General features: G+C 40.0%; 1 protein-coding gene across 3 annotated transcripts in view; it reads left to right on the top strand.

The window, feature by feature from the left end:
* LRRTM4 (leucine rich repeat transmembrane neuronal 4) overlaps positions 1-19,742 on the top strand; it is a 383,248-nt gene that overhangs the window by 191,615 nt on the left and 171,891 nt on the right. The gene's annotated exons all lie outside the window — the stretch shown is intronic.

Below are 19,742 nucleotides of genomic sequence, written 5' to 3' on the forward strand. Positions count from 1 at the left end.
ATTCTTTAATTTATTCTAAATTAAAGAAATGGATGCTTTTTAATTTCCCTGGCTATGAGATGAGAGTAATCGTGCTTATTTCTTTTTGTATATAGGGAAGTTCACTATTATATGCATCTGGCACGGATACTAATGAGGGCTACTTGAAAACCTGTGCTTTGGATGAAACTTTGTGGTAACACTGAATTTCATGGAAAAGGGGGGCAAAGGTATCATATTTGTGCATTTTTCTTCTACCCTGTCCTACTCAAATATTTGAGTTAATATCTCTAAAATAGATTAAAATTTGGGATGCCTGTAATTCCTGGATTTAGGGAGTCCTTTGAGCCTAGTTCTCTTCTAATTATTTAACTCATATTAAAAAAATAAAGCTAGAAGTAACAAAATCCAGACTCATTTCTCTCTCCCTGTTTGCTTTCCCTGCCTTGTTTTCATTATTTAGCTTATAAGTTACTTGGAAACAGAAAAGTTCTTACTGTGTGAGTGGCACAAAGGGGAGTCCTAATCTTTTTTGGTGATTTACATCTGCCTTAGTTAAAGTGGTGTTTGAGTAATCTTTGCCCATTGTGCTTTTTTCTTCTTTTTTTCTTTTCTTTTTTTTTTTTAAATATTTGTTGGTTGGTTTGTGTGGCTCTGATCAACTGAAGCTCAGGAAAAATAAGGGATAAATCTGGAGCGGTGTCTTGATATCTAAGTTCTGATTGGTTTCAGTGGGATGATGAGAGCCAAATAAATGAGGGTTATTTGCCCAAATTTGCAGCAGTTTTTGAAGTCAGGGCTTGCTTGGGAACAAGTGGGCCATCCTTCTTTTCAAGGGACCCATGCAATAAGGAATTTTAAAAAACTTAATACAGTACATGGTGGAAGGATAGGCAGCTGAAAGCAGGAAGATCTGTAATTTTATGTTCCTTTTAACAGGTACATGTTTTTTTTTTTACAGAATGCTTTGGCACAAGGAAAGATTGCATTCTTTTTCCTAAGAGCACAGTGCTATCGATGTTATTGTTGCATTTCATATATTGGGTCAAGCTGCTTTTACACCTGACTCAAAATTCGGCATAGTTGAGAGAATTTTCTTGTGTGAGTCAACAAATAGATTTTATTAAGTAGACTGAAGAAATGTATGAGAAATTCCTACTGCATAAGGCGAAGGAAGACACAGCTAAATGATCTTCTGTGCTTTGAAGGGCATATTTAATTAAGTCCCTCTTCTTTTGGCGTTTAAACTTTCATTTGATGTGTTTTGGTTTCTTTAACTATCTGAAAGACCTTAGTTCATCAAAAGTTCGTGAGAGTAGTCTGTGTTGGCCAAGTGGAAATGTAGCTGAACAGCAGCACTGAAAGGTCATATTAATTAAGGGATGGAACTCAGCAGAGAGATCTTCAGTCGTTTCAAGCTTAGAGTCATTGTCATAACAAATTAAGGCATAGCTCTGGTTTTTGGTACCAAGCTATCATTTGTGGAAGGTTCAGTGTTAACAGGGAGTTGTGAAAATAAGATTCCTTTATTTGCTTTGTTATCTTATTGCAGATTATGATTGGGGGATTTCTTAAGGACAAGTTTACAAATTTTGTGTTGAGCACTTGCAGAAAAAGAAAACTGTGTTCTGTATGCTAGGTGGAAGCACTTGGAATTCAAGCTTCAAGACTCCAGATTTAATTGACTTTCATAACCTAATTTTGTAATAGTTTAAAATCATTAAGTCACTGTTTTAATTTAATATTTTATTTTTACATTGCAGAATAAGTCTAGCTAGGGAGAAATCTATACTGGGTCTTGTCTCGCTTCTTCCAATTAGTCTATAGCTTGCTGCCCCTAAATAGTCTTGTGGGTTTTTTTCCTTCCCTCTGGCTCTTTTATGCCATGGAATTGATGCAAGAGTTAGAGAGAGGGATACTTCAGTTCCCTAGAATCAGCTTGTATAGCAGCTTTTATCACCCGATCGCTAAGAGTGGATGTTGGAGGTCGGGAGCTGACTACAGAGAACCAAAGGTGGCCAAGATAGCTGTGGCCTGCCTGGCCTTTTTTCTGTGATGGCCAGGTGTAGCAAAACTCACCAGCTTGTGTACTCAGAGAAAGTTTATTCATTTCAACAACAAAAAAGCAAACACAAGCATCAGAGTTGTGTCTCTTCATTTTTCTTATTAGGCTCGTAAATATGTAAATTAGATGACACCTTTGGGCTTAAGGAGTATTTATAAGCAAGTCTTAATTGGAGGAGTATGCACATTTTCAGGATACTATGACAAGATCTTCAGAAGAGTTTATGTGACTTCGGAGTACAAGTCCTTTTATTATAATCATCAAGAATTTTTAGCACTTTTTAATTTTGTTTATCTGCAGTTTATTGGCAGATAAGGCAGTCAAGAGTTAATAATTAAGCAAGACTCCCATGTACCTATTAACTGTAACACATAGTAGCCTTGCTGCCCTGTGTTTGAGTGGATGGCTGAATCAAGATCTGGGTTCCAGATGAAAGGTCAGTTCCTGCAGATTATCCTTCCATCCCAAACCCAGCATTTTTAAAGCTGTTTTGTTCCCTTCAGCTCTCAAAGAGGCCTGGGCAATGAAATGCGAGTGCATAAAAACACAGAGTGACAAGTAGGAAAGAAAAAGCAACTCCAAGAAGATGGTGTGAGAAGCATCTGCCTTGGCAGAGCACCACCCATTGCAGCCCAGTATGGGAGCCCTAATCCACCCTGCCACAGAGAAAGGAGAAATTTTGAGGGTTATTAAGCACCGAAGCCTCACAGTGCATGAGCACAAAGTTATTTAGCCCAGGTCTTTGTGTAATTGGGATGCATCTAGAATAAGCACAATGTTCAATGGCCCTCATGCTTCTGCCAGTAGCTGTGCTGTGGTCTCATCCTAACACCGTTGGCTAGCAATGTAAAACATAATACAGGGGAATACAGAGTAGCTAAAGGCAGAAAGAAAAGGTTTGCATATTCGTTATTAATGACCCACTTGAATATTATAGAAAAGAGGATTCATTTTACGAAGTATAAGAACAAGGATTAGTGGAAAAAATTCAGATGAAACGCATCTTGTCAAAAAATATTTTTTTTTCCTCTGAGGGAAATAGAAGTTTGGGGGTTCTGAAGTATGAAAAAAAATGTTTCATTTCAAAACGAGCCACAAAGTTCTTGAGCCCTGCTGCCTGGCAAGTGTGTAATTTGTCTGGGTCTACTGGGACTTTGGGGAGTCGGTGGGGTGGCCATAGTCATGGTTGGGATAAAGTCCAGCTGCAGAACAGGACTGTCAGAAAAAGCGGAGGTGCAGGGTTTCCTGAACTACAGACTCTATGAGGGACTGACTTGAAGTGAAAGACTTCTGGCATTTTTCAATAGATTTTTGCTGAACTTCTCCTTCTATCGAATGTTTTCTTTCTTTGGTTCGGATCAATAACAAATGCAAAAAAAATTTGAATTTTCTACACAGCAAAAATTCTAGTTTTCAGTCAGCCATAATTACAGTAGATTTTAATTTTAGCTGGTGCTTCAGGGGATTGAGTTTGAAGTTTTACTAAGTTGAATGCTGTGATGGGGAGACACGGGAAGCAAAGCAGGAGTTTCATTCTGTTTAAGACTGTAGAGGATTAACACTGTAGCGTCTGGTGAGATTGATTCCTCGTGAATTTCAGAACCCGAAAACTGTGTTTTAAATTAAGTCTTTGCCTTCTGTAAATATTGTTAAAGGACACTGAGATGTGTACAAAATAAGTACTCCTTTACATTACTAAAACCCAACAGTAATTTGCATAGATAGGCTAGTTTCCTATGGCTGGATTTACCGTAACAGAGCCATGGCTATTCCCACTGGGAACTTGACCTGGAAGGTTTATGAGGCTCGGGCCGGCGCTGTGCTCATTCTTGTGTTAGCTCTGTACTTCTCTGTTGGCTCTTTTCACTATGTTTCACCTAGCGAAGACAGCGTCTAGTCCTGCCTATTACCTGGCATATCATGATGGTGTCATACAGCATTGATATTCTGAGATCAGAAAAGATTGCCTTATTTCCAGTTAAATGTAAGCTGTTGATTTTGACCTCTAAAGTCTTGAATGGCTTGAAATTTGCCTGAGAGATCACCTTTCTCCCACAGTTGCAATCAATAGAGGAACTCAAGCTTGAACCCGTCTGATGTAAATAGGAGGGAGCTGCTGGCAAGAGCACATTTTCTCAGAGACAATTATTGTTAGAATCCATTCTGTTTTCATCCAAGGCAGGCAGAGTTTATTAAGAATTGGAATACACTGCAAGATCTATTTATTTTGCTTCTGGAGAAAGAGGGGCAGGAGCGAGGCTAAATGCTTGTGTTGCTCAAGTTGGTTTTGATGGTCTTAATTCTGGATAATTATTTCCTGGATGTAATGGAACAGATATTTTCCTTGTAGCTACTCTGGGTGACCCTGCTTGAGCAGGAGGGTTGGTCTAGGTGATATCAAGATGACCCTTCCAACCCAATTAATTTTGTGACTCTCTGATGTCATCTCTGTTCTAGATGGTAAGTTATTTTGGGAGTCTATTGAAGTAAATGTTGCTCATTCTTGTTACCTTGGCACCTCTGGATATGTGTGTGCACACGTGCATATGTGTTTGGCTACCGATTCATTCATATATTTTTGCCTTTATGTTCGCTGACATGAGGCAACTGATTTCACTAGATTGATGATTGCAATAATCCTAGCCTTGTTAGAGAAGAGTTAGACCCTTGTACAGGTTAAGCTGACAACGAGGTTGTGCTAACGAGTACCTAGGTACTTTGCCTCCCCTGCTGTCTCTCATTATGCTGTAGCTGAGATTTTGCTTTTCGGTGCACCTATTGCTTGTCGGTGATGGTTGTTTACCTCCCTCATCATACTTTCTGCCTACTTTTGTGTCAGGGCACTGAAGAGGAGCTGCTTCTCCTTTGAAAGTATTACCGAGGTGTGTTTCCTGGGTGTGTAGAAGCCAAAGACGAAATGAAATCACGTGCCCAAGAAGTTTTGTCGTCGGTTTTAGCGGAACCAATATTCCAGTTGAAGCAAGCAGAGGAACAATAATAGTCCAGTAGGGAATTCCATGAAAGGAATTTATGTGGAAGGGAATCGATTACCTGCCTGCCCTTGCTTCAGAGAAAGCGCTTGCTTGTTTTGAAGCTGGAGCCAATACCTGTTGGATGGTTTTAGCTATATTTGCCCCCTTTGATGAAGGGATGCAAAACTTGATTTCCCTAGTAGCTGCCCTTAAACTGGCACTCCAGTGTTACAGCAACTCATCTTTGCTGAATATAAATCATCATTTCCATGTAGTGTCCCAGGTGTATGAATGAGAAAACTTACACTGTTAAAATGATAAGTTACATTTCAGAAGCTAGAGAAGCAAGTTAACAGATTTACCAACTAAAATGCGTTCCGGGTATAATTCTTCATTGCTGACTGTAGGTATTGGTCAGACCATCATTTTTGCACCTACCTGTATCTCGTATAGCTCATATTCGATTAACTTCATTGCATATTCTTTTTTGTTCTGGCGTTCCGTTATCAGGAAAATATCGCTAAAAGGATGAACATTTACAAAATCAGACTACAAAACAACACAAAAGCATCTATCTTAAGTAGAAGATAGTAGAATACTATGTATGACAACAACAAAAAAAGAGAGATTTATCTTACTGAAACCTGGGCTGGGTATCATTTATTGGTGGGGTGTGTGTGAAATTATTGCTTGTATTATATTAGCATTTCAGGGTTCTACCTCAGATTGAATCACAGAACATAAAAATAACCCTGAAGTTGCTTACCAACAGCAAAAATGAGGGGACTTGAGCATACAGAGAGCGCCCAGGCAAGATTTTTGAATTTATTTGAGCGGGAATTGGGGGAGCTGGTAATTGGGCCTTAAGAGAACGCGATGCTCTGCTGCTGAGCAGCGGTGTAGCCAGGCAGTCAGTGAGGTAGGAGTGTTCCTCCTTCACAGTAGATTCATTATTTATGTATGTGCCAGTTAGCTTTTAATTAGAATTAAGACTAGCTCTTGACTGAGAGCTCTCTTTAATCTGCATTGAAAACCGAACATAGTTCAAAACTTGGTCTGAAGTGATTTATTTAGATTTAACAAGAATGCGGGGCTACACAACAAAAAAATTTTAGCAGTAAGGGCCTAGTTCCTGCTTTTTCCCTTCTGTCTTTTGTTCCTGCTCATTGGCCAGAAGTTGTCATCCCTCTCACAGCTGTCTGTGGTGCAGGAATTGACTCCAGGGGCTGTCATTGCTCTGTCCATAAAGGCCACCTTTTAGTCAAAGCCACTTAAACTCAACTAGTAGAGGGGACACTTTGTTTTCCCTCGCTTGATGTGAAGTCCTTTATACAGGACAAAAAAAAGTGTGACATTTGTGTTCTGTCAGAAAGATAATGATTAACAGCCTGTTTTCACAGCTATAAAACACAGCTCAAAGTCTAAGGGCAATGAATAACATGAATAAAATAAATAAATAAGATATTATCTCAGCTGCTGTTGTTCTATGGCAGAAGTGACTGCAGCCAATACATTATCTTACAGTGAGGTACAGAGGCCAAAATCCTCGAGTATTTGGTGAGAGAGACTGTAGGAATTAGGTCTCAGATATTTTAATTCCTTTAGCTGCTAATTAAAAAAGTCTTCGGCATGTATTTGGTGGATATATGCAGCTGTGAATGATTAGGATTCCTTTATGTGCTTTGTGGTTGCATTTCTTTTCCATCTTGGGGTTCTGTGTGTGCAGTTTTGGTAACTAGCTTAGTGTTACAGGTAGTTTGGTTCTAAGCTAGACTTGCATTATACCAGCCCCCTTTAAAAAAACAAACAAACAAAGCAAAAAAACCCCCCACCAACAAAAAAAACCCCAACAAACCCCAAAGCAACCATATCATTCATAGGTAAGCCAGAGAAAGAAACAGACCGAGTCAGTTGTGGTCAACTTTCATTCAAATCTCTGAATCCTGTATGCCAACGAGAACCTTGCACAGATACCCTGTGCCTCAGTGCTCGATGTTTAAAATAGAAAGATCAACACATAATGGTCCAAAACCAGGTGCTATTAGTATTGCAGTACTCTTAGTTGATGGAGACCATGAAAGTACAGTGTCTTTACAAGCAGGCAAGCAGAATGGAATTAAATGAAGGAAAAGGCAAAAGGTGTTTGAAAGCCTGCATGTGCAAATTCAGAGTCTTTTTGAATTTAGTTGCTTTTCCGAGGCTGTTGGAGGATGGCTGTTAAAAGAATATGAATTGTAAATTCCTTTAAAGAACACTTAGAATTCTTTTTCTCTTTAAGAAATAGGAACAGAAAGGGACCCTCTATAAATCTGATATAATGGGCAAGATGCAGACTAGAAAATGCAGAGGTACTCTTTCTTGCCTCAGGATGGCATTGGAAACACTGTAATCGTTACCAGTATTTTAGGGTTTTTTCTACTTACTGTTCTGTTCTAGTAGTGATAGGAAAAAAGACAACCCTCAGCCAGGTCTTTGAAAAAATCTCTTAAGTACCATCCTCCAGTTACATGGGCTGGGTTTTCCAGATGTTCTGACTCAGGCAGGCTTTGGAAATGGGAAGAGACTGTTAGAGGGGATTTATCACAGTTAATTAGGAATATCAAACATTATCGCAAACCCCTGGAAATTTTGGGTATTGCTCCCGAATCTTCTTTAGGTTCAATATAACTTGGGTTTTTTTGCAATAGACTGCCTTTTTGTGTCACCGGGTGTTCAGAAGGAGGCATTGCTGTTATACAAGTGATTTATATAATGATATTTAACGTTGCTACGATTACAAAGCAACTATTTTTTCCATGGGGTCTTTAAGTACTTTTGAAACATCAAGTGTATTAAATGAGCTTTCAGAAATACCTTTTCCTCTTCACCCCCAGAGAAATTAATCTGAATAGCAGAAAAGCAGGTTTCTATTCCAACATATAGCTGACTGCTGTCTCATAGGAAGAAAAAGATCTGATGTTCAGACGTGTTCCCTAGAAAGCTCTGCAAAACTGGTATCCCGTGGTGCTGATGTACTGGAGGATCAAAGAAATTACCAACATGTGTATCAGAGTAGAAGGAAGTCTTGGCCATATAGTATAGATTCAGATTTCAAGCCATCTTTAATTAATGATGGAGCTAAAACATGGGATGGGAGATCCAGTTAAGCAAGAGGAAGTAATTAAGCCAAAGGCACAGACAAAAAGGTGTTGCCACAGCTTGAGTTCTGGTTTACAGAGGATCATTCTCTTTCTAGAGCAGTTGAAAAACAAGTTAGTAAAGAAAATGTGGAATTTCAATGAACATTCAAAATGAAATGTGGTGATTCAGAGAATGCCTTCCAGCTCTGCGACAGCGCTCAGGGACGTCTAGTGGGTCAGCAATAAAGTACAAGTAAACTTAATAATAGAAGCTGGGGGTCCTAAGGGGGGGCTGTCTGTGTATTGGGACTACTAATGCTGTTACGTGTATGTGACCTCGTGTTCTTCCTGTTACAGTAACATGTGGAGGCTGGCTTCAAAAGTCCAAAAAAAGTTTAAGTCGGTTGAAAGTTTTGCTGAGCTCATTGTGCTGCCAGCTTACCCTGATGATGTACTCTTTACGGTGTCGGGACTGAGCTGTCGGGTATTCCGAATGTGAGGGACTTCTCCCATCCCCACCCCAGCAAGTCAGAAGTTCACATTTTCAAGACTGAGTAGAGGAATTAGGCAGGTGACAAAAGAATGGCTGAAGTGTCACTGTCGGCCATAAGAAAACCTCGCATACAGAGAATTTGAGGGTTACGAGTTGGAAGAGTGAAGAACTTTCTGGTCTCTGAAGCAGTAAGTGATACTGTTAGACATCAGTCCTTTTCTGATCAATGCCGTGGTTTAGTTTCGTTTCTAATCCTGGAAAGGAACTGGGTAATGGAGTATATACAGACTCCTGATACTCAGTCCTTAGGAAACAAAGTAACCTAGACTTTTCCAGATACTAATTCTTATCCCTGACCACATCTGCTCTTGTCTTATGAGCTCCTGTCATTCTGTGTTGTCTTCTTTGAGCTGTTAAGAATCTCTCTAGCAGAAATCCTGAGATCACAATGTATGTTTTTTGCAAGTAGTTGGGCTGTTGCAGTAGAAGCACAAAAATAGATCTGCTGAACAATGAATTGACACACCATTCATAAAAGAAAGCATGTTCCACTCATCCATCTTTTCTTGTCACTACTTTTTAATACTAAGGCTTATTTTATTTCTGTAAAAGGTACTGTATTTATGATTTTTATGCATGCATTAAACAATACAGCCTTTTAAAAGTAAGGTGATAAATTTGTTAGCTTCAGACTTACTGGAGTACTGGGCATCCAGCTTGACAGACTTACCAGGCAGTGACCACAAAATGCAGCTGTTAATAAAGGCCTAATATGGAATGACATCAGACATGCTAATTTGGAAGTCTTTCATGGAGGTGAATATTTACTTAGGTGCTGGCTGTTTATCATTAATTTTGCAGTCATGGCTTGAAAGCCTGTAACAGTCAGAGGACAGTATGAGAAAAACCCTCTTCACAAATAAATGAGAATGTGAAGAATGTTTTGGTTTCACTGCGTGAAGAATAGGGACTGATGGTATAGGGAATGGAGAAATCCCTTTTCTGAGGAGGACGTTGCTCTGTGCCGAGCATGAAAATTGCAGGCATTAAATAAGGAGGATGCGATCTGTTGATCGGTACCACATTTACCTCGCTGAGAAGCTCCCAAAGGAGTTAAGTATTCCCCACAGAGATGAGGGCAAACACCTCTCCTATAAAGGTTTTGCACAACTGCCTTGGTGTTTGTGGGAGGACCATGTCAGTGTTACAGCCGTTAACGGAACAGGGACCTTTGAGGGGAACGCACTCAGCTAAGAGAAGACTTTAAGTGGCTCTTGCGAAGCGACTTAGGGAGGACCTTTGTTCCTCCCTGATCTCCAGCGCCAGTCTTGCCTTGGCACTTCTGAACCTGATTTTAGCATTTGCTTTTTCCCTTCCGTTTGGGCTAGAAGTCAGGATGGCTGTAGGAGGTCTCTGAGGAGTGAAGTTGTACAACAGTCTGGAGAAGGACAGTTCTACAACTGGATCCTGAGGGCTTTTTTAAGATCTACAATTTTATAAAAGATTTTTTTCCAGAACAGGAGATATTCCTGGAGAGGAATAATTAAGCTTCTGCTATAAGCCCTTAGATACCTAATGCATTGGTATTACAAGATACTTTGTCAGGGAACTAAGTTTCTGTCTCTTTGCACCATGTTTGCGTTGTAGTAATCCCATCCCTTGGGGTTTTTGTTGGTTGCCTGCAGAGACCAGGAAGAAAATACCTTCCCCCCCTTCCTTGATGTGTGACAGCTTCTGCAGGGAGCTTGATTTTCTTCCTCTGAAGTACTTACAATCAGCAAAGGCCACAAATTGAATTTGGGATGAAATTTCTCAGGTGCCTGTTTGGTACGCTTTGTACCTAGGCTGAGGATTCAGCCAGCTGTCATATTTAGAGTCGAGGAGGAATACTTCCTTGAGGGGCAGGTCCCAGCGATATTCCACCCTCCTTTGTAGTGTGGGGCAAGGCTGGAGCATTTCATTCCTCATCACCAAATCTCCTGCTCTCACAAGGATCCTTGATATCTTTTGCGCCTTCTGCAATCTTTCCTCTTACTGCAAAACTTACGTTTTGTTCCAGGCGTAGTGTGTTGTCTGTGGCATTTGTACGAGTGGAATGGTCGTGAGGTTTTGTCCGGTACAGATTTCTGTGGGGTGATTGGCCTCGGCGTATAAGGGACAAGACTTTGTCACCGCCAGTCTCATATTGCTAGTATGAGCATCCCTACCGTTAGAGAGCTTTGCGATTCAGGCCTTTATCGAAGTCGGGTTTATCAATACTATAATGAGTCAAATACAAACCGTGAATGAACCTATGCATATATACCAATGGGCTTCCAGAACTGGAAACCTTTCAGTTACTTGCGTGCACACGCATGGCTTCTGTGTTTTTAGAATGAGAGCCTCTAACTCAAGTTATGGTCAGACACACTTTTCTGGAGTCGGGTCAGCAATGCCAGGTCTCGGCCTGCCCACCCTAGGCTTTTGGACGGCTTGAAAATCTGGCCACTTAACACGGCAGTCACAGTATTCCTTTGCCTTTAGTAGTTGAAAAGTAAAAACAGTGCATAAGGTAAAGCTGCCATTTTCTGTAGCTGTTACTGCAACATATGCAACGTCTTGTGAAAGAGAAGTGATCCCAACTGTTCTGTTTAATTTGTTCTGTTTCATAACTGCATGTTCCCCATTTCAATAAAAACCATTTGCTAGCAGCACAGAAAAGTGAGGGGAGGAGGGAAGAGGAGAGAGAGAAAGCAAAGTGGCTCCATAGAGTTAGAATTAGCATAATCAGGCAAAGCATAATAAAATGCTTTGCAGTGACAGCTCTTTTGCATAATGCCATCTCATTGAGGTGTTACTGAGGATATATTGTGGGGGAAGGGGAGGGCCCGCTAAAATGGGGGAGTTTGCCATTGGAACTAAGTCTGTTGGCATTCTGTTCTCAACCCTGTTTTCAGGAGTGTAACGTGGCAGGAAACGTTAGCAATGAGATGAGACTTGATGTGAAGTGGCTTGATATTGGAAGAAAGGGTGGTTTTGCTTTTAAGAGGTTGTATGTATATGTGAGAAGGAAGGAAAAAGCTGTCTTGAAGGATAGTAGCCTTCACAGTAATTAAAGTGATTAGGACTTTTGCATCACTTATTAATGGGAAGCCGTATCACTAATCAGCAATATGGGCAAGGCTTTTTGTCATTGTTGTTAAAGAGAGGCACTTTTTCAGCTTTATTGATCTGGTGAATGACTAGCCCATAAGCAGTGCTGGCACAATAGAGTCTTGGCACATGGCAGGTACCATGGCCGGAGGTGAGCGTGGCACAGATACTTGAAGGCATGGCTGCTACCGCGTGCTTTGTATCGGTGAGCTGCAGTCTCGTAGACCAAACTGGATACAGAACCATGTAATCTCACGGTCTGAAAAGTTCAGGACTTTTAGGTGAAAGAGAAACTGAATAGATAACACACGGTTTATTGGTGCAACTCTGTAATACTGTTTTTTAGAAAGCAGGCAAACAAGAGACAGTTTTGATGCTCGCCACTTCCAAGGCTGCATTTTCAGCAAGTCTTGCTCATCCAGAAATGTTGTCTTTGCTTCCCTCCTGCACGCATTCATGCACTTTACCCCAGCAGGCCTAATACTTATTTAGCTTCTTGGAGTCCATACCTTACGTTTGCTCTTAGTCCCTAAGGACATCCCATTCACGTAGCCTAGCTTCTCATTAGCCTTTGCCATCTTGACAGTGCTTTGCGTACTGGCTTCCAGTATTTTAGCTTTCACGTGACCAAAGAGTATTTAATCAATCTATGATTTAATCAGCAGCTTCATTTATCAATATACTTTGACCGGATTGGTGATTAATGGCAGCCATTAACCCTCTTGCAAAACCGTAGGCCTAATATAGTGGGTGTGTGGATGTCTGAATAAGCTGATTCAAATTGAACACCTCTTCTCATAGAAACCTCAGTGTCACCCACCATTTACCTCGTGCATCCTTCACAACTTTCCTGCTCACGAGCACAGTTAATAAAATGCGTGTTTTTCGTCTCCTGGGCATCTATTTCTGCCTGATCCTGTGTAAGAGCTCAAAACAACTAGACAGTGTTTCTGTGCCTAATTTTTGGGAACATCCCTCAGATTTGAAAATTTTAGTGAAACTGAAAAAGAGAGTTGAAAAAACCTAAAAAAGCAATTTGTGTTTTGTCAGGGAAAAAATTTTGTCATAAGCAAAGCTTTCTGTTACAACATATTGTATTTAACTTATACACCACTAATCAGGCAATCAAAACAAAGAAACAAAAATCCCATTTTTCATTTGCATTTAATAATAAAATATTTTTCCACTTGAAAGGATGTTTATTATTTTACATGAATGTTTTGATTAAAAAAAAAATGGCTCCGCATTTACAGTCTAAAGATTTTTAACTTCATGAAATTTTGGAGTTGCTATTCCAATAATGGAACAAAGAATAATTATGAAAATCAAATCCCATAGAGAAAAAAATAATTGCCCAGAGAATTCTACTTAGAATCAAGAAATTTAGGCTCAATTTTGTATCTCGACCTGTTTTTTCTAGTATCCACATGTTCATCGTAATATCCTCGTGCTTTGTGGGATGAGGGGGTTAGATTTGTTTCCTAGTTAATAGTGTTTGGGACTATTAAAGACAGTATTTAAAACTCGGGCCATTATCTTAGTACCTTCTTCTAATGACTGTTTCTAAAGATGTTAAGGGGAAAAACATCCCAATTCATCTAAACATCCCTTGGGGAATAACGCCATCAATTAGCATAGAATTCACAGGTAAATTTTGCACTTACCAAACTTGTGAGGGGGACAGGTGTCAAACAAATTCAGTGCTTTTTTTTTTTCCTTCTCTGGTACTGCACCCCACGGGGCAGTGTTGCATTCTGATCACCCTTATGTGAACAAAAAAACTTTTACGCAAACTCTATTTGAATGCTTATAAGTAATCGAAGGTGGGGTCAAATGTTTCGATTAAAGATCCGTAAGTGAGTAGTGATGTGTGGTTAGAGCACAGATATTTCATTACTACCAGGTGGCCCATAGCCAGAACATGTTCATCTGTTTATTCACACTACTGTACATGATTAACATTGCCATGGTTTGTGACGCTTGAATCAAATCTGTTCCACGCACATTACCATAATTAGGTCAGATACAATGCACCGGCAGAACACAGCTGTTTTACAAATTAATCATGGCTGAAAAGAGTCTTTCTTGTGAAAAACATTGTGTACCGCACTTTTTTAATAGCGGAGATTTTAATACCTATAATCTCGGGTTCTCAAATGCTCTTTTCAGGGCAGCGTCCCCCTGGTACGATTCAGAAGCAGTGCAGTCAGTCACCTCTGAGCGGGACGAGGCTGCTCTTCCCATCCCGCTCGGCCCCTGGTTGGTTCTAGCTCTATCCCAACAAATCCAGCTTTGGGAAGGGAGGACTCGGATGCAGTGTGGGGACACGTCATGCACTTACAGAGTTTTTCAGCTGATAATGACTTAGAACTATGTGAGCCACATCTGAGTATCATGGATAGAACATGTTCCGAGTAGAGCGTAACTGAAACTAATGGCACTGGGCTCAGCTAACACAAGTTTAGATTGTGTGGCCAGGAAATAATTTCAGTGGTAATGGGTTACTCTTAAAAAAAGCCCAGTTGTTTTCAGAGTTGAAGCGCCACTAAATATCAATGGAAGTTAGGCTCCTAACCCATGTAAATACTTCAGGTTTTTTTTACCCAAAGTAATTTGTCTGTCATGTTCCTTTTTCAAAGTTTGTTTATTCACTGTGCAAATCTGGTATAATTAATTATGTTTTTACCAGTAACAACGACCCTTGGATCTTACGAGAGCGCCACGTTCTAGGGAACTTCATTGCACGTTGTCAACAAGTGTGTTTAAGTCAGCACATTCATTCCAGATTAGAGATGTTGCTTAATGAAAGCACGGTACTTAACTGTTACATAAGTTATCCATTAATTTACTATAGGGAGTATTTTGACTTGCATCTTTTACAAACACTGATGTAATCTCTAAAGAACATCGTGTTTGAGATGAATGTTTTAAGTTACAATGAATACAGCACTGTTAAGTGAAATGAATGGGAAATGCCGCAGCAGAGCTGAAACTGTCTCTAATCTGGAGACTTTGAATGTGGAATGGAAGTATTACAGCCACTCCGAACTGTAGGTATGACCATAGTATGTATAGTCCATGTCACTCATGGAAAAGCCTGAAGACAAGTATGATTAATCCCAAAATTCAGAGTTCATGTGTTTAAATGTATTCCCTCAAATCCCAAAGATGGTTTAAATCGACAGAACTTGGAAGCATGCAGTCCTGAAACTGAAGTTGCCACCATTTGTTTTCATGTTTTGAGCATTTGGAGGACTCTCCATTCATATTCTCAGAATTTTCTCCATATCTGTAAAAGTTAGACCCCGAGTAGAGTATGTTATGAGATGGAATAAGAGTTTGTTTGTGTTTGGTTTTTTTGAAGCAGCATTAACCTTTTGTATAGGCCTCAGCCGTAAAAAGTAGATGAAACGTGGGCACAGATTCATTACAATTGCATGGCATGTTTTGAACATGCAGATTCCAGGCTGAACAAAAAAAAATGGGTACAGTTTTCTTTGAAAGTGATATTGCCACCATGACTTTTGAATTAAATTGGTTACACAGAAATGAGATGAGTTTCAGTACATAGCAGGTGTAAACTTGATTTGTATTAGTCTCATAATGAATTTAAAAGCTCTGTTATAAACATTCTGGTTCCACAGATGTTAGAGTTGAAAGCTTAGATTTATCAGCCTGAAACTAATTAAAACCAAATTAATACGATTTACTTTTTATATGGAAAAAGAAAAGAGAATTGAAATAAAAGATAGGGTTGATGTCAGTTGAACAGGACAGCTTAAATAGTATCAGGCCATTTCCAGAAGTGAAATGGATCCCAAGCTGGTGTATGCTAGCAAATCATACATTGGCATTGCACTGAGGTCTCATCTGTTGACTTCCGTAGTCAAACAGATCATTTTTATTAGCGTCTCTTCATTGCCTTCACTAGCGAATTGGATGAGATTAATACATTCCAAGACAGAGCCATAAGCTGTCTACGCTGCCAGTATGGCAGCAGGGTGAACACTGGCATTGCACTGGTCAGTACTCTAGGAAAAAAGCGTGAAACCCCCAAAAGTATAGTTACAGCAAAACTGTGCAGATTTAACTGGAATTACGTCAAGTTCTGGACTCAACTGCAGAGAAGAAAAAAAAAAATATCTTTTCTTCCTTCCTATTTGAAATATAATGTGATGCATGTATGAAAGTACAATTTATAGAGACATAAATTTTAAAATGCTTTGAGGTAAATGTTGTCTAATTTGGATTTATGGAACTGCAACAAGACATTCTTGTCCAAACTGGAATATTGCTGGTTGGTCCTTACTTGAATCTGGTATAATCTAAGTATTGTTGTATAAAATGATACGGTGAAAAAGGTTGTTTCACAGGCTATGTTTGGGTTAGTATTTTTCAATGTCAGCTATTACATTTTTTTAAGGGCAAATAAGTTGCTTTTATTTGAAAGGAAAATATTTTTTTAGAAATAATGTTTTGTCCATTCTCAGATGTTCCTGATGAGCCCATGATTTCCCATTTGATCACAATGGTACTTATTTCTGAAAAATAAGTAGAAAATTGTTGAGTTGGACCAGTTCCCTGATCCAGTTCACCATGCAGCTGCAAAATCATCTGTGCCAGCACAACGAGAGGGGCAAGACGGAGGTGGGACAAGTGTCCAGAAAGTCAGGGAGGAGGAGCAGCTTACGCCAGCACTGCTGTGGTGTCAGCCTCGTGTGGGAACTCCAGGCTTTCTATCTGCTTTGCTCTGTTACCTGGTCTTTTAAAAAATTACCAGGTCAGTACTGCATCATCCCTGGCTTGCTTTGCCTTAGTTTTCCTTTTCAAGTACTGTATATTCTTGAGGTGTGACTGGCTATAAAATACCAGGCTCCAGATGCAGGATTGCACGTCTGGCTCCAGAGATGGCTCATGGTAGTCTTGTTGCATCAAGTTCATGCTAGGTGTTGAGAGTTGAAACTCAGAAGTTTGGAATTTAGTAGCTGTTCAAGTCAGCTGCACCAGGCTGAAAAAACTCAGAGTAAGTTTTCTTGTAGGATTCCTGCTCTCGCCTGCTTTTGACCCCAAAGAGAAATACCTTCAGTGCCCTTCATTTGACATTGTCATGTTTTTGTCTTCAAATTCCAGCCGGAGTGATGCACCCTTTGGCAAAACAACAATTCTTAAAGAAACCCCATATAAGCATTTCAGGGTTTGAAAGGGGGGCGAGGGAACCAAAACCAACTTCATTTTAAGTTTTTCTCTTAAAGCGAAAGGAGACTGAGGGTATTTCTTGTGAAAGGAACTTTGTTATAGAGTTCACTAACAGTGGTATCCAGAGGTCTTTCTCAGGCAAAACACCCAGTGAGGTTAATGGGAATGGTTGCCTTCATAGGACAGAATGCACTAGACCTATTATTTGCGTTTAGCTGTTACATGCAAAATTACAGTAACGGTATTGTTATGTGAGCTGGCTTTTTAAAGTGCACATGTATATAGGTTATACATACACCACCACTTTCTGTTGGAGAAATGGAAGTTGTTAGACTGCGTATGCAGGGACTTGCACTTACAACAGCTTTCCTTGCGTTCCACAGGTGGCTAAGTGAGCTGTGTACAGCAAGAACTTGAAATCTGAAGGGTCTTTCTACTGCTTTTGGTGTGGCACAGTGAAAGTCTGAGCTAGCAAGGAATTGCTTGCAATAGTGCTGGTTTTTCAGAGGCAGCTAAAGAAGTGGAGGACGTAATTCCCTGTGAATGATCATAAAATCGGAGTGCATAAATCTTTTTGACTTCTTAAAAATCCTGCATCAAAGAGATTTTCTTTTTTTCTCCATTAAATTCTTTAAGTAAACTATTTGTATCTTTTTGCTCAGTTCACTTCTTGGATGCATTGTGACCAAAGTTTAGTCTGGTTTAAAAGAGAGGTAGGCTCTCCATTACGCCTGGGGTCAAATAATCTGATTATAGAACTCCATTCTTTCTACTCCATTGATCCAGTTTATTTTCAGTTCTATCTGTGCTGAATGGGTTGAATCCATTAGTCACTTCAGGGAAGGCTGTAAATGATCTGTTATCATCTGCGTGGAACTGCCGGGTTGGATATTGTACACAAAAATCAGAAGGCGAGGAATAGAAAATGTCTGTAGGTAAAGATCAGCCATTGCTTCTGCAAAAAAATGGAGGCTATTCTGTGACTTGAGTTCAGAGGTGTGTTTGAAATTACCTAATTTGGTCGTTTACAGTTCAGTACACAAATTCATTCCTATTGAACAATAAATAAAATATGAGGTTTTGCTGTACCTTCATCTGTCACTTAGGTTTACTGCACATGAAAAGATCCTGCTTTTGGCCTGTGTAATATTTAACAAATACCATATGTTAATTATGATAAATCATTTATAAAGTAACATAGAAAGGGTATAAGATCCAGATAGGCTATATAAAGGTTTTGCATGATCTAATTTGCTTTAAAAATTATAACGTGCTGGATCTTACATCAAAATGTACATCAGCTCTTGATCTGACATGTAATCTGTGATGCTCTGAATTAAGGGCAAGTCTCTGCTCATCAAGGAGGGCAGTTAAAGCATTGTGTAGTACTTGAATTTCACTTAAAAGCCCAGAGAATAATGGAACCTTTTGAGAAGCTGACAAGAAGCATTTAAAACAAAAGCTTTTCAGTGCATTTTTTTCATGTTATGTAACATAAAGTCATTCTTTGGAACGAATGACTGTGAGATGGCTTTGAAATCAAGAGAGCAACAAGGTGTAAAAATAATGTATTTTCAAAAGACACGTATGTGATTAATGAGGATATTCAGGATTAAAATCATTATTCAAAGAAGTCATGATTTTTGGTAGAGATGCCAAGTCTAATGTTCAAGGTCATAAACTAAATAACAAGGGCTGAAGTCTGGAAGGTCCTGATGTATGATAAAAGAATAATAGCCAGTAAGTTTTAACCCAAACCAGTTTCCAACCTACTTCACAATAGGCCACGCGTGTTTTGTGCTAGATCCACTTTGTCAGCTGCGGTTTGGAGAAGCACAACCTCGGCCCAAGCTTCAGTTCCATTTTCCACCTGATCTCTCTCTGCCTCCGTTCTCTTCACTCTTTTTACCTTTCCTGCTGTTGTGGTTTGAGACTGAATTGACAACGTGGAGATTAAATGGGCTGATACCAAAGCATTTTTGATCGCAGGTGTATTTAATGTTGACAAGTGACACAATGCCCTTGTTCGGTGGAAGAGATGGTGCAATCCCGGAGCGAAGCTGGGCAGGCCAGCGCAGTGGTTTGGAGCGTGACCCCCGTTCTCGCAGGGGAGGCAGCGGGCTCCAGCAGAAAGGCTGGTGGGTCACGGTGGCCGTTCCAGCTGTGCAGCGCGCAGTCCGGGTGCGGGGCCCTGGGGTGGCAGCTCTTCGCTCTCGTGCGCTCCCGCTACCTCTCACGGAGTCTTTGTCAGGTCTCGACCGCAGACCCCACGGCTTATAGGACTGGATAGACAATATAAAATTCCGATTTGTTCAAATTCCCATGGTGTCTTTACCGATGCTCACGCTCTGCCCATCTGGAAGGTTCTCCTCCTGTTGGCAATGATACAGCGTTTAACAGCTTAGTTATAAGGAAGTAATTGGAGGGCTAACAAAAGTTTAACCAGTCCCAGTGCCAAACTACTACACCCATTCAGACGGCAAACTCATCTGACCTGTATGGCACAGCAAGGACCTACTAAAATAACGACAGTAATGATCATTCCCATCACCTGCCTCTTGTGAGATATTTTAACATCACCTCTGGCTTTACACCTTTCATCCAAGGATTTGAAAATAATACTAGTAGTAATAATAATTTTTTAAAATATTATAAAAAATTAAGTACTTTAAGTGACCTAGGGCAGAGTGTCCAAAGGGGAGCTCTCAGAAGCATTGTGTCCCACAACACAGCTTTTCCTCCTCTCATTTTTTCCAGTAGTTGTGATTCTGAGCTTGTCTTGGCCC

This window comes from Harpia harpyja, chromosome 13 (genome assembly GCF_026419915.1).
Source record: "Harpia harpyja isolate bHarHar1 chromosome 13, bHarHar1 primary haplotype, whole genome shotgun sequence".
NCBI classification, from domain to species: Eukaryota; Metazoa; Chordata; class Aves; order Accipitriformes; family Accipitridae; genus Harpia; species Harpia harpyja.